The sequence below is a fragment of the Tursiops truncatus genome, chromosome 17, assembly GCF_011762595.2.
Source record: "Tursiops truncatus isolate mTurTru1 chromosome 17, mTurTru1.mat.Y, whole genome shotgun sequence".
Taxonomy (NCBI): domain Eukaryota; kingdom Metazoa; phylum Chordata; class Mammalia; order Artiodactyla; family Delphinidae; genus Tursiops; species Tursiops truncatus.
This window is the reverse complement of record NC_047050.1, coordinates 22,168,810-22,182,857: the sequence shown is the minus strand read 5'-3', so window position 1 is coordinate 22,182,857 and position 14,048 is coordinate 22,168,810. Positions and strand designations below refer to the sequence as shown.

The 14,048-nt window shown below is 36.3% G+C and overlaps 1 long non-coding RNA gene and 1 pseudogene across 3 annotated transcripts in view; both read right to left on the bottom strand.

Annotated features, from left to right (window-relative positions):
• Positions 1–14,048, bottom strand: part of LOC109548508 (uncharacterized) — a 155,706-nt gene that overhangs the window by 69,295 nt on the left and 72,363 nt on the right. For all 3 annotated transcript variants that reach the window (XR_012327226.1, XR_012327225.1, XR_002174586.3), the window contains exon 3: positions 819–1,024. This is a non-coding gene — a long non-coding RNA (uncharacterized lncRNA). The remainder of the gene's footprint in view (positions 1–818; positions 1,025–14,048) is intronic.
• LOC109548507 (glyceraldehyde-3-phosphate dehydrogenase pseudogene) lies at positions 2,407–10,815 on the bottom strand (annotated as a pseudogene).

Here is a 14,048-nt window from a genome sequence, read left to right as displayed (position 1 = left end):
CTCAGCACAGTGCAACTAATCAATCGCATTATTACACAGATCCGATCAATGGCAAGGAGGCTTAAATTGCATGGACACAAGCCAATATCTGTCTGATGTCCACATAATGAAGGTATATATAATTGTGGGAATGGGTCCTCATTGGCAAAGTATATTTCTTGTTTTTAGGTACCAGATCTCCTCCAACGTTTCCAAAGAGCTGAGACCACCTAGGATTTCAGGCTACAGAGAAGAAACTTTGTTTAATTCACGGAATGTTAGAAAATGCAACTAGGATAACAATTGTAAATTATTACTGGTTGTATATTATGTGGCAGGTACTGGATTAAGTCTGTCATGTGAATTATCTTGTATGATTCTCACATAATGCAATGGAATAGACCCTGAAAATTCATAATTACTGACCAAAACCCTCGGGGAGAAATAAGTTCTGGAAGTCCAAATATTTTGGATTATAGAAAGGCAATAGGATACATACGCCATATATTTTGTAATCCCTCTGGAAGGGCTTAGAGCAGGACACTGCAATCATACAATAATATTTCCAAATTAAAATATATAAGTGTTTACACTAAAGTGGGATAAATGAAGATGGTAAACAGGTAATGTTTTGCCACCAAATGAAATTATTCTAAATCTTAAAAACATTTTTTTAAGAAATTTTGGATTTTAAAATTGTGTAGAAAGATTTTGGACTCAGTTTCTTCTATATTTATATCCAACATTAGTATGGTACATTTGTTGTAATTAATGAACTAAAGTTGATGTATTATTATTAACTAACGTTTACAATTTATTCAGATTTTCTTAGTTTTTACCTAATATCCTTTTTTCTTTTTCTAGGATATAACAATCCATTTAGTTGTCATGTCTTCTTAGTCTCCTCTTGGATGTTACAGTTCCTCATACTTTTCTTGTCCTTGATGACCTTGAGTTTTGAGGAATACTGGTCAGGTAGCTTGTTGAATGTCCCTCAGTTGGGATTTGTCTGATGTATTTCTCAGAATTAGACTGGGGCAATGGGCTTAGGGAGAGAACACAGATGTAAAGTATTATTATTATCACATCATCTATTGGGTACATACTATAAACATGACCCATCACTGTGGATGTTAACCTTGATCGTCTGGCTGAAGTGGTGTTTCTAACGTTTCTATACTGTATAGTTATGTTTCCCACCTTTCCCTCTTTCAATACTGTACTATTTGGAGAGTAATCAGTATGCCAAATCCACATTGAAGAAGTGGAGAATTGTATTCCCGTTCATCATCAGTGGTATATCTACATAAATTATTTGAAATATATATGAACAGATTTGTCTATTCTCTCCCAAGTATTTATTTTTTTAATCACTTATAGACTCGTGAAAATTTATTTTATACTTTGGATTATAATCTATTACTTTATTTGTTCAAATAATTTCCACTTGAGTCATTGAGAGCTCTGTCAGTTAACTCACCTTGTATATTCCCTGCCCCAGCCCTAGAGTCAGTCATTTCTCCAATGAGCTCTGGTTCCTTTTACTGAAGAATAGTATTAGAAACCAAGATCTGGGTGTTAGATGTGCTTGTTGCTACTGAAGGGTTTTTTTAGGCCCTGAGAGATGACAGAGTATGGAAATATATGTGTATATACTTGTCCAGGTATATATACACATCTATAATTATCCCTGTATGTAACTATCTTTATCTATGTTAATCTAAACATGAATTCATACTGATGTCTCCAACTCTAATCCATTACCAAATGGATCATTCTAGCCTTTTCCCTTGCACGTCTATAAACTCCCACTTCAAAGTGAGAAACACCATCCATTTACCTATTTGTTCAATTCCAGTATACATATATAGTGCTTTCAGAATTGTTAATCTGCACCCTCATGGAAAACAACTTTATTAACTAGAACACAGTGCTTCTGTGTAGTTCCTTTGTCTTTACTCACATTTTCCCTTCATTTCCCAAGTTACTTAGGGCAACACCTTTTCCCTCACTCCATTCAGTGAGGGTATGTCATATATTTTTAATACAGTTAGAGTCTTGTGTCACATTTTTCATTCTATCACAGGGAACCCCCAACCTCCTGAATGATTTTTTTTGCATACATTAAGGTCCACACTTTGTGCCAAACTGCTCTGTGGGTTTTGACAAATGTAGAGTGCCAGGCATCCACCATTACAGTGTTACAAAGAATAGTCTCACTACTATAAATAATCCTGTGGGCTTATTCAGCCCCTCTTCCCCAAACTCCTGCAGCAGCTGATCTATTTACTGCCTCTACAATTTTGCCTATTCTAAAATGTCATATAAATGAGTCATCAATGATGAAACCTTTTCTATATAAACTTCCTTCTTTAATTTTGTCAAAAGTTCATAAATAACAGAAGTAAAACCAATGAATCACAGAAGTAGTAATTAGTAAGTTTATTTTGCACACACAACAAAGACAATTCATGAACCAAGAGCACACAAACCAATACATGGAGTGAGGCTCAGTATATATTGTTACAAAGCAGTTTACACAGTGGGAAGCAATGACTGTTTATTCTTCACAGTGATTGATTATAATATTAGAATTTTCTTAAATGATAGAGAATTGGTTAGTGATTACCTCATATCCATTTTGGGAAGCAGCTTAAATTTTTCTTTCTTTTCTATTGAAGTATAGTTGATTTACAACATTGTGTTAGTTTCAGGTGCACAGCAAAGAGATTCAGTTACACATACATATATATCTATTTATTTCAGATATCTAAATTTTTCTTATGATTTCCAGAGGCATAATGAGAAATGACCCAAGTCAAGTTAGTCTTGCAAACGAAGCTAAGTTAAGCTTGGTTTGTATGACTAAACTGTTTTTTTCTGAGCAGGGAATTTTGAAGACTGGTTTCCATTTGTTTTTGATCTGAACAACTTGTTATTTAAAAGTCATCTATGTTTTCACATGGTTTGATAGCTCATTCCTTTTTATCACTGAATATACATTCCATTGTATGAATGTACCATAGTTTATTTATCATTTTACCTACTGAAGTAATCCTTGGTTACTTTCAGGATTTGGTAATTATAAATAAGACTGCTGAAAACATTGGTGTGCAGAATTCTGTGTAGATAAAAGTTTTCAAATCAGTTGGATTGATACCTGGAAGTGTGATTGCTGAAATGTATGGTAAGACTAGGTTCAGCGTTGAAAGAAACTGGTATACTGTCTTCCAACATGGCTGTATTATTTTGCCTTTCCACCAGCAGTTCTTTTTGTATTTTAGCTACTTTAATAGGTTGCATTGGTATATCATTATGGTTTCATTTGCAATTCCCTAATGACATATGATGTTGACCATCTTTTTATATGCTTTCTTGTTATATGCATATCTTCTTTGGTGAGGTGTCTATTCAGATATTTTAAACATCTTTTCATTGGGTTGTTTTCTTATTGAGTTCTAATTTTTTTTCCTATATTTTAGACACAAGTACATTATCAGATATACTTTTTACAAATATTCTCTCCAAGGCTGTAGTTTGTCTTTTCATTCTCTTACCAAAGCATGTCACAGTGCAGAAGTTTCTAAATTTTATAAAGTCCAACTTAATCAAAATTTCTCTTTCATGGACTGTAATTTTGGTGTTATATCTAAAAACATTAAATTCAAGGCCACATATACTTTCTTTTGTTTTCTTCTAGAAAATTCATAGTTTGCATTTTTGTATTTAGATCAGCAGTCCATATTGAGTTAATTTTTTGTGTGACATAAGATCTAGGTTAATTTTCAATATATAGTTGTCCAATTGCTCCAGCACCGTTTATTGAAAATACTTTCATTCTCCAATGAGTTATCGTTGCACCCTTATCAAAAACTAATTTACTACAGTTGTGTGATCTATTTCTGGCCTCTCTATTCTGTTCCATTGATGTATATGTCCATTCTTTCACCAATTACTATGGCTTTATAGTAGTCTTAAAATTGGTAATCAGACTTCAAGGGTGGGGGAGTTCTGGTTAAAGTGACTTAGCAGGGTTCTTGCTAAAACTGGATTTTATAGAGAAGTGTACAAATAGGCTTAGGAGAAGGTTCAGAAGCCTGACTTAAGTTTGCTCAAGCAAAGAATCTTCATCAAAGGCAATGTCTTGCCTCATAGATTGAGCTAGGAAGTGTTCCTTCTGCTTTTGTTTTCAGGAAGAGATTGCGAAGTATGGTATTATTTGATATAATTTCTTTCTTTTTTTTCTGCAAAGAGTATACTTTATTGATGGTACATGACAAGACAAGGTAGGGCTCCCTAAGCCCCTCCCCTTCTTCAGGGGGTCTGGGATGGAAACTGTGCGGAGGTTGGGAAACTCTCAATGTGTTGGTGGTTGGAGCTTGGGCAAGGACTGCCCAGCAGCTGAGAACCTCTCTTCTTCTCATGCTCTTGCTGGGACTGGTGGCCCAGGGACTCTTACTCCTTGGAGGCCATGTGGACCCTGAGGTCCACCACCCTGTTTCTGTAGCCAAATTCATTTTCCTAACTGGAAATGAGCTTGACAAATGATCGTTGAGGACAATGTCAGACCCAGCATCGAAGGTAGAAGAGTGAGTGTCACTGTTGAAGTCACAGGAGAAAATCTGGTCCTCAGTGTAGCCCAGGATGTAGCCCATCCCTCTGCAATGCTGAAGTGGTCATGGATGATATTGGCTGGGGGGTCAATCAGTTGGCGGTGCAGGAGGCATTGCTGACAATCTTGAGGTGGTTGTCATACTTCTCATGGTTCATGCCCATCACAAACCTGGGGGCATCAGCAGAAGGGGCAGAAATGATGACCCTCTAGGCTCCACCCTTCAAGTGAGTCCCAGCCTCCTCCATGGTAGTGAAGACACCAGTGGACTCCACCACATACTCAGCACCAACATCACCCCATTTGATGTTGGCAGGATCTCACTCCTGGAAGATGGTGATGGCCTTTCCATTGATGAAAGCTTCCCGTTCTTGGCCTTGACTGCCATGGAACTTGCCATGGAATCATACTGGAACATGAAGACCATGTAATGAAGGTCAATAAAGGGGTCGTTGATGGAGACAATGTTCACTTTGCCAGAGTTAAAAGCAGCCCTGGTGACCAGGCTCTTGATACGGCCAAATCCGTTCACTCCCACCTTCACCATCTTGTCTCAGGGACGCAGCTGGCACTGCAAGAAAGATACGTCTGTCGAACGCAGAGGAGCAGAGAGCTAATTTCTTTTTTAAATATTTGGTAGAATTCACCAGTGAAATCCTCTGAACCTGGTGTTTTGCATTTTGGAAGGTTTTAAATTATCAATTAAATTTACTTAATAAATATAGGGCTATTAAAGTTATTTATATCTTCTTTTGTAAGTTTTTATACATTTGGCTTTCAAGAAACTGGTCCATATATTTAAGTTTTCAAATGTATGAACATAACAGATTGTTCATATTATTCCATTATTCCTTGAATTTCCATGGACTCAGTAATGATAACCCCACTTTCATTTCTGATATTAGCAATTTATGTCTTCTCTCTTTTTTTTTTCTTGATTAGGCTGGCTGGAGTCATAAGTTTTATTGATATTTTCAGATAACCAGCTTTTGGGTTCATTAATTTTCTCCATTATTTTCTCCTATACTTTTTATATTATTTCTTTTGCCTATTTTAGGCTAAATTTGCCCTTTTTTGTGTAGTTTCCTAAGGTAGGAGCTTAAATTATTGATGTTTGATTTTCTTTTTTTTTAAATGCATGCATTTAATACTATAAATTTCCCTAATTGGTGGGATGCAGCATTGTTTTTGCTGCATCCCACCAATTTTAATATTTGTATTTCTATTTTCATTTACTTCAATTTTGAAAAATTTCTTTTGAGACTTATTCTTTGATGAATGTGTTATTTAAAGTGTGTTGCTTAATTTCCAAATATTTGGGAATTTTCTGGTTATGTTTATGTTATTGATTTCTAATTTAATTCTATAGTGGTCTAAAATATATATTTTCTGTAATTTCTATTTTTTACAGTTGTTAAGGTCTATATTACCATAATATACATTCAGAATGCAATTTATCTTGGGGAATGCGCCACACAAGCTTGAAAAGAATGTGTATTCTGCTGTTGTTGAATGGAATATTCTATTAATGCCAATTAGGTAAAGTTAAAAATAGTGATGTTTAGGTTGTTAATATCCTAATTATCTGCCTGCTTTATCTGTCATTTACTTACAGAGAGATATTGAAATTTCCAGTTGCAGTAGTGCATTTGTCTAGTTCTCCTTTTAGTTTCACCCAGTTCTGCCTCATGTAGTTTCACACACTCTTGTTAGTGTTGTTATGTCTTCAGGAGAATTGACCACATTATCATTATTTATGCCCTTCTTTATCCCTTCTTTGTTGTGAAGTCTATTTTGTCTGAAATGAATATAGCTACTTTAGCATTTCTCAAACATTAGGGTTAACATGGCATATATATTTTTAACACAAGTCTTTATGGTTAAATAGTGCTTCTTTTAGGTGACACATAGCTGGGTGTTTTTTATCCACACTAACAGTCTCTGTCTTTTAAGTCTTAAAGTAATTATGTGTATTTGAATTTATATCTACTATGTTTGCAACTCTTTTCTATCCATTGCTTCTTTTTCCTGTTTGTTTTTTTAACCCCTCTTTCCCTACCTTCTATGGTTTTAATTAAGAATTTTATATGACTTCATTATATTTTCTTAGTATCAGTTAAACTTTTTGTTTTTAACTTAGTGGTTGCTCTAGAGCTTACAGTATCCATTTTAAATTAATCTATATCAAACTTCAAATGACCTATTCCACTTTATTATCTAGTGCAGGTATCATAATTAATTATTTCCAATTCCTTCCTCCTGTCTCTTCTAACATTGTTATAATTTATTTCATTTATTCATATGTAATAGTCACCCAATATATTTTTACTATTACTGTAAAAACTATTTACTATTGCATTGTAAAAACAAGCAGTTTTTTTTTGATCAATTAATAAAAGATTTTATTTTACCTTCATTTTTTTTTCCTTCTCCAATGGTCTTTCTTTCTTCATGTAGATCATAATTTTTGATCTATATTATTTTTCTTCTTCCTAAAGAATTTCTTTTAGGACTTCCCTGGTGGTGCAGTGGTTACGACTCTGCCTGCCAATGCAGGGGACATGAGTTCGAGCCTGGTCTGGGAAGATTCCACATGTCACAGAGCAACTAAGCCTGTGAGCCACAACTACTGAAGCCTATGCTCTACAACAAGGGAAGCCACCATGATGAGAAGCCCACACACTGGAATGTAGAGTAGCCCCTGCTCGCCGCAACTAGAGAAAGCCCAAATGCAGCAACAAAGACCCAACACAGCCAAACATAAATTAACTAATTAAATAAAAATAAAAAAAAATTATTTTAATATTTCCTGCAGAGAGGTCTGCTGAAAATTCCCTCAGTTTTTGTTTCACTGAGAAATTTTTTTTCTCCTTCCCTGTTGAATGAATTTGTTGGATATAGAATACTCAATTTTTTTCCTTCTTTCAATAATTAAATATCACTTCTTGCTTGCATAGTTTCAGATGAGAAGTCCATTGTAATTCTTAGCTTTGTTTCTCTATATGGAGATGTTCTTTTCCTCTGGTTTCTTTCAAGATTTTTCTTTGTCATAATTTTCTAAAGAAGTGTGAATAGAATATACCTATCCATTCTTGCATGTTCTCTACTTTTTCCATTAGAGACCTTACGATATTAATCATGGTTATTTAAAATTCTATCTGATAATTCCATTATCTGTGCCATATCTGAGTCTGGTTTTGATTATCAATCTGTCTCTTCAAATTGTACGTTTCTTATTTTTTGCCATGCCTTTAAGTCTTTTTGTTGTTGTTGTTGAAAGTTGGACATATTGTAATTGGGTAATAGGAGCTGAGGTAAATAAACTTTAATGTGAGAATTTATGTTAACTGTGCTAGAAGTTCAGCTGTGCTTAATGTTTGCTGTAGTTATGTGTCAGAGACCTCAAATTCCCTTAATGTCTTTGATTTTTGTCTCCCCTCTTTATTTGAGATTCCCTAAATTCACCTCAGGGAGAATGGCTTGCAGCTCTTTCAGCTGTAATCCACCCTGTTATACCAGAGTGCTGTTGGAATGGTGGTAAGACGTGGAGGAGAGGGAGCATTCTATAATCTTCCAATTAAGTCTCAGGCTTTTAAGGTCCTATGTCTCAGGGCTGTGACTTTCAGTCATAGTTTTCCCACTAGTTTAAGTTTTCTCTCCCTTACTATGTTCACAGGTGAAAAAAAAATGAAAGCAAAGCAGTTTGAATAACTTTGCCTAAAATCAAGAAGAGCCAGAATTTGAATAGAATCTGTTATATTCCAGTTCTGCTCTCATAACTTCAATGCCCTACTGGTTTCCTGAAGCTCAAACCAGCAGAGTATCCCCAGCTCATATTAAAAGCATGTGTTTTGGTAAAGGTGTATGTATACTCAAGGAACATCTGAAAGGAATGCTCTGATGCTTTTCCCTTTTCAGCCCTTATTTTCCCCACTGATGTTAAGTGAAGTATATTGTCCTTTAAAGATCATTTTACAGGTTATGTACTCTGATATCCAGTATTCAGATGTAAACACTAAACACTTGCCAGCTGTATGGATTTAAGCAATTTACCTCACATTTGTAACCTTAGTTTACTCAACTGTAAGATGAATAAAATAATGGCATGAAATTTAAAGTTTTCTGAGAGAAATAAATGAAATATGTAGGTGTTGGGCTTAGCACAATGGTGGCATAGAATAGGTGCTCAATAAGTATTAACTATCATCATATTGAGTAATCTTTAAACACCATAGATTTACACATTGTCTCTTAAGAGAGCTGGATATGTAGAATAAAGGAGAAATAAAAGTTTCTTCAAGGAGGCATTTGGGAATCTGTGAGGAGATATTTCGATTGTTATAATGACTAGGGATTTCTCCTCGTGTTTAGCATTTTGGGGCCACCTTTTTTCCCCTACACTATTTTTGTCAGAGTTTAAGGGCAACGCCAAACTGCTTCATGAAAACTGCCTCCTGGAAGCCCATGTCACCATTACTTGATCACGCATGTCCAAACCTGTCTCAGTACCAGTATATGTTCAGACTGCCAGGCCCTTTGGTTACATGTATGTTTCAATCAGTTTTAACTGTAATTATCTAGGACATTACAAGACAAAATATTTGTATGTATAAGGAACAGCATATGCTAACTAACCTGGTTTGCAAGGTACGCCATGCACATTGTATTGCTTCCCTGATTTTCCCACTCTACACATGGCATGTTGACTGTGTATATCAGTTGGTTCCACAAAATTCAAAGACCTCTTTTTAATAATATCTGTCAGTCTTCTAATATAAGACTTTAAAAATAAAATTTTAGATGATAGGTAGATATATAGATAGATAGGTAGATAGATAGGTAGATAGACAGATACAGGCACTGAAACCAAAAACCATGGAATGAGAAACTTGGACAAATTTCTCCCCACCCCATCTATTTATGTTCTAATCTTCAGTGGGTAGGTTTACAAACAAGACTGGTCAGCCCCTATTGATGTACCTTATTTCTTTTCTCTTCTCCCACTCAAACTCATCATTTTACTTGTCTCATCAACGGGAAGACGCTATTTCAGCTGGAATTCCCCACCTCAGTCAAGAGTACCATTAATCTGAGCACTTCTCTCCTTTCTCTTGGACATTGCTGGACCCACAGAATATCTCTGCCTGTAGTAGTCACCCCTACTGTGTACCCAGTCTTCAAGGTGTCAAAGTTTTACAGTATTCTGTGGGGGAAAGATAAGGAGAATGCTTTCCTGCACATTTTTTCAAAGAGGAGCAAAGTGTTGTGTTTATTTCACAATGTCTTGTGTTTACTAAACAAGACTTTTAACTTTTACTTATAATCTTCTTTCTAGGATTCAAACAATCACCCAGGCATAAGCAACAGGCATAACTGTTCTCAGCTTTGTTAGTTCTACCCATCTGAGATTTGGTTGCTGCATCAGGCTTGTGTTGGTATAGTTACTCTCCCAAGGATATATTTTTCCTCATGCATAAATTACTAATGAAAATACCCCACCATATCTAGTCATGAGTATGAGCATGAATGAGACACAAGGTGAGAACTCCCAGAAATACATGAGAAGAGATTCTGGGGAAGCTGGGAGTTGTTCTGAATTAAAGTCATGTGTCAATTGCCAACAAAACGTGTACATTTTGGGAGACCAAAGTAAGATGATAGTAGGAAGATGTAGATATATTTCTAGATATAACTACATAACCACACTGAGTATTAATCCTGACCCAATCATCTCATTAGGGTACTAGTGAACTCTTCTGTCTCAGGTGCCTATCAATGTCTATTATAGTATTGGTTCCAGTCCTTTAACTTTTTTAATCCTATGGCTCTTCAACTTTCTCTCTTCCTCTCTTTACTTGTTATTCCCCTCCTCCTTATCCCTTTCCCTCTTTCTTTCACATTTGTTAAATATTTAGAAGTGTGTTTCAGGCTCAGTGTTAAATTTTGTCCTCTCACTACAGTACTATGGAATGGTGGTCTGCCAGTCCATGAACAGCCAGTTTCTGGTGGACAGTGAGAAAAGCACAGAAATTGAGAGTAACCAGTTAGAAATGAAGACAGGAGTAAAGACACAGACCTACTAGAGAATGGACTTGAGGATATGGGGAGGGGGAAGGGTAAGCTGTGACAAAGTGAGAGAGAGGCATGGACATATATACACTACCAAACGTAAGGTAGATAGCTGGTGGGAAGCAGCCGCATAGCACAGGGAGATCAGCTCGGTGCTTTGTGACCATCTAGAGGGGTGGGATATGGAGGGTGGGAGGGAGGGAGATGCAAGAGGGAGGAGATATGGGAACATATGTATATATATAACTGATTCACTTTGTTATAAAGCAGAAACCAACACACCATTGTAAAGCAATTATACTCCAATAAAGATGTAAAAAAAAAAAAAAGCAATGTTTACAGCCATTGAACATTACTGCAACATTGAATTTTAGGTCTAATGAATCTAATAATAAAAAGTGGGGCTCAGGATTTTCTATGTATTTTTTTCTTAATTCCATTTTCCTGGTAATATAGTTCCCGCCCTTTTAATTCAGCATAGGATCAATCTGTGACAGATTTGGAATTAAAAATTCCAGATTAAAAAAATCTGGTTCTTCACTGCAGATTGTTTGAGTAGACCTGCTCCAACGTGTTGCAATATTCCTTTAGCAGAAATGAATGTGTTACAAGTGTATTGGCTGGTTTCCAGAATCCATGAGCTGGGTGAAGTTTTAAGCTAAGTCTAAGGAACTAAAGGAAAACTGAGTGGCCAGAAACACCACCAAATTCAGGCCTCAGAACAAGCTGGTGAGAATGACACTAACATTGTCACTTCCACCACTGTCACAATGTAACATGACACTGGACAGCAGGGGGGTGCTGCCACTGCTGCCACTGAACAAAGATGCTGCTGCCACCTCCACTGCCCCTGGAATGGTGTAGTCTCTGACCCTGACTCTTTGCACCACTCACTGTAGATTCAAACTACTGGGATAGAATATCTGCTTGCCAAGCCAAGATCCTTCATCAGATGGCTTCTTAAAATACCTATATTGTCTATGAATGCCATCTGCAACTGATGGCTGTCCTATTTGTGGTGGTTCACCTTTTCCCAGGAGCCAGACTTTGGTTATAGGCGATGGGCTAGCAGATGGTCCCTCGGTAGTCACTGAAGATACTGAAGAGATTCAAACCAGGAATTGAGAAGCAATGTCATGGTAACATTCCTAAAACATATGCCACCTATTGCTTTGTAAATAAAACCACTTGTGCATAATTGCCTGTAACTCAGGAGTATCTGTTCCTCTAACGGCAATGTTTAATTAAGGACATAAAGCCTTAAAATTCTCAGAAATACAAACTCAGGATCAATATTGCTCCTTATTTAATCTTCATCCCCAGGAAGAAAGAGGAGGTACCTAATCTTTAAACCAGTGTTCTCTAGAAGTCATAAGAAGAAAAATATCAAAACTACATGGAAACTGATGACTTATACATAAGATTCTGGACATTATCCACATGTAAAGCTGGCATAGTCTCTCCTTAATACCTTGTTTTCCTTTGCAAAATAAATATTAATACAGAAATTTCATGCTTTTTCAGGAGAGAGACGGAGTTATGTTTCTAATAAGAAGCTGCTATTAAGGAACAAGGCAAAAGAAGCCTCTAGAAATGGGAATAAAATCACACAAAATAATGTATCATAGGAGACCTAAAATACTCAAAACATTTTTTGTGTGATATAAAATAGTGTATTTTGATTGTGGGACATGGGGAGGAAAATAGAAAAGACTTGGGGAGAGCTTCCTGTTTTCTTTACTGCAGAATTGAGTAGAAAATAGTTCCAAAGACTTAGCACGTGACAAGCTCTTAGTTATTATGAAAATTAAAGTGAGTTTCTGGAGCATGGTGTGTCTGTAAGCCTGACATTTGTAGAAATGACAGTTTGAGAAAAAGCTTTTAGCATATTCTCAGTGGTAGCTAAATGTGAAATGCAAGACCTCTCCCTGTTCTGTAGAAAGAATTTTTATACAGACCTCATGTGTGATTATATCATTTTGCGGGTGAAGGAGAATTTTGGATGTCCTTAGTGTATTTTGCATCAACATTCCCTATGCCCTTATTCTACAAAGTAACCAAGTTTAAAATTCACAGAATGCACAAAAATTATGATACTATATAAAATCTCAACACCATAGAGGAAGTCCTGAAACAATACAATTCTGGTGATGCAGAGAGGAGAAAACAATACAATTCTGGTGATGCAGAGATTTGCTTTTGGCAAAAGCAAATCTAACATACAATATCTTAAGTATGACGTGGACAAGCTATGATGAGCTGTGAAAAATACGTCCCTGGCCAGCGTTACATAAGTTCCTAGTTCCTGGTTCATGCAATAAAATGTCCTCAAGATCTGGCCTGTCATAGAAGAACACAGCACACCGTTGAAACCCTCTGACTTGGACTTGAGGCACCAAATTCTACTTCTGTGTTTTCAGGTAAGAGAAAGCCACCCTTTTGACAGAGTCCAAGAGCCGCTACCCAAAAGCCCAACGTGACTCACACATCAAACTTTCCAAGTTTAAATTGCAAGATTGGTGGCATTACATAGAATATAGTCTCTGCTTCCCAACCTGCATTGCTGAAAGTTTGAACAGACAACCAACTTTTGCTCTGAAATGACAAAATTCCTGATTTTAGTATAAGACTATTACATAGGTTCTTTGAGAGTCATTATTCAGAGACCTGGCTAAGTGCCCCCTCATTCTGGAGATATGAATGAAATAAGGAACAACGCTGATAGCAGGTAGGAAGTGCATGTTCTTCCCATTTCACTGACTGCTATGAATAAGAGAGAAAAGAGATTAGAGTACTATCAAAATTAATGGAATGCTATTTTCATGTCAGCAGATAGAATTTCATGGAGGTTTCGTAAACAGTTCCGAACCGTTCTGAGTGCCGATGTTACTACAGATTGTTGAGTCTGTATGACTTGTCATTTGAGGACAAGGCCCACTTTGCATTCATTTCTGCATGCCCACTACCTTTCACGGTGCCTCACTTGTAAAATTATCTCACTTGTTAATGCATAAACAAATCTGAGTAGGTAAAAGCAGACACTGAGATTTGGATTGCTATGAGAACTACATTTTTTTTCTCTCTTGATTTTCCCCCCTTCAAAAACAATAATAACCAAATTTACTAACTGATTTCATATGACAGACACTACTCTAAGTGCTTTGCCTTCTAATTCATTGAATCCTCACAACAACCTGTAGAGGTTATACTATTACCTTTACACGAATGAGTAAACTGAGGCCCGGGGAGGTTAAGTGACTTGTTGGAAATACTACAGCCATTGAGTGACTGAGCTGTGCTTTAAACTAATGCAGCTCTGGGTCTGGAGCTGTGATCGTAATCATTCTACTATGCTATTGAAGGCACAAATGTGTTTAAAGAAGAATAA